Below are 975 nucleotides of genomic sequence, written 5' to 3'. Positions count from 1 at the left end.
TCTGGGGCACTGGCTGTGATGAGAAGCCGCTGCCAGAACTGTTGCTGTGACAAGCCCTTGGGATGGGAAGACACGTGAACTGCTCCAGCGGTGATGGAATTTTCCTCCTCTGCCACAGCGTGAGCTTGAGCCTGGGTACAGAGTGCTTGGGTCTCCGCTTGAGTAAGGCTGACTTTCCGGCAAGCAAGACTGTCCCCTCCACTCCCTCACCGGGGACAGAGGCTGGCAGCACATCCGGGCTGCCCCGTGGTTCCAGGCTGCTGCCCTTAGGCAGAAGGGGCAGGATAAAGTCCGTGCGGGGAGGTTGGTCAGCTACTCGAATTAACGCAGTTCCTCCTCGCTTCCTCCTCCTCCTCCTCCCCTCACCCAGGCTCAGCCCCGCTTTGAGAGCAGGACAGGAGGCGAGTGGCAGCCCTCGGGGTGTGCCGGGCGTGGCGGTGGCTGCTGTCGGTCACCAGGATCCCAGGGCCTGGCACCTCACTGCCGTGCTCCAGCCACGGGGCTGGTTCGGGATTATTTCTCTTACCCTGCTGAGCCAAGGAGATGGTTCCTCCGAAGGGGAGCAGAGCCAGCACTCCCCGGCCCCGGCGTCGCCTCACAGTCGGCTCAGCTCCGGGTCCAGCCCTGGCGTCACTGGGACGGCTGGGCTGGGTGTCTACTGGTCCTCGTCCTCCTCCTGCCTACGCAGCTGGCCAGGTCCTTTGGCCTCTCGTGGATTTGTAAGGTGGCACTTATAAGCTCCCCCCTGCCAAAAAGCTGAGGAAGGTGGGGCGAAGGGTGGCCTGCACCAGCCCGGGGCTCCCGGCGTGGACGGTCAGACAACAAGTGGTCAAACAAGTTCTTCCTCGGAACGCCTGGAGCGCAGCAAAGCAGAGCCCGACACAGCCACCCTGTCCCTCGGTCACACGTTTCACAACCTCCGCCGGCTTCGCCCCTGTGCCGATGTGTCCACCCGCAGCTGGAGCCTGCCCTCAA

This window comes from Buceros rhinoceros, unplaced genomic scaffold, assembly GCF_000710305.1.
Source record: "Buceros rhinoceros silvestris isolate BGI_N320 unplaced genomic scaffold, ASM71030v1 scaffold7985, whole genome shotgun sequence".
NCBI classification, from domain to species: domain Eukaryota; kingdom Metazoa; phylum Chordata; class Aves; order Bucerotiformes; family Bucerotidae; genus Buceros; species Buceros rhinoceros.
This window is presented reverse-complemented; position numbering follows the sequence as displayed.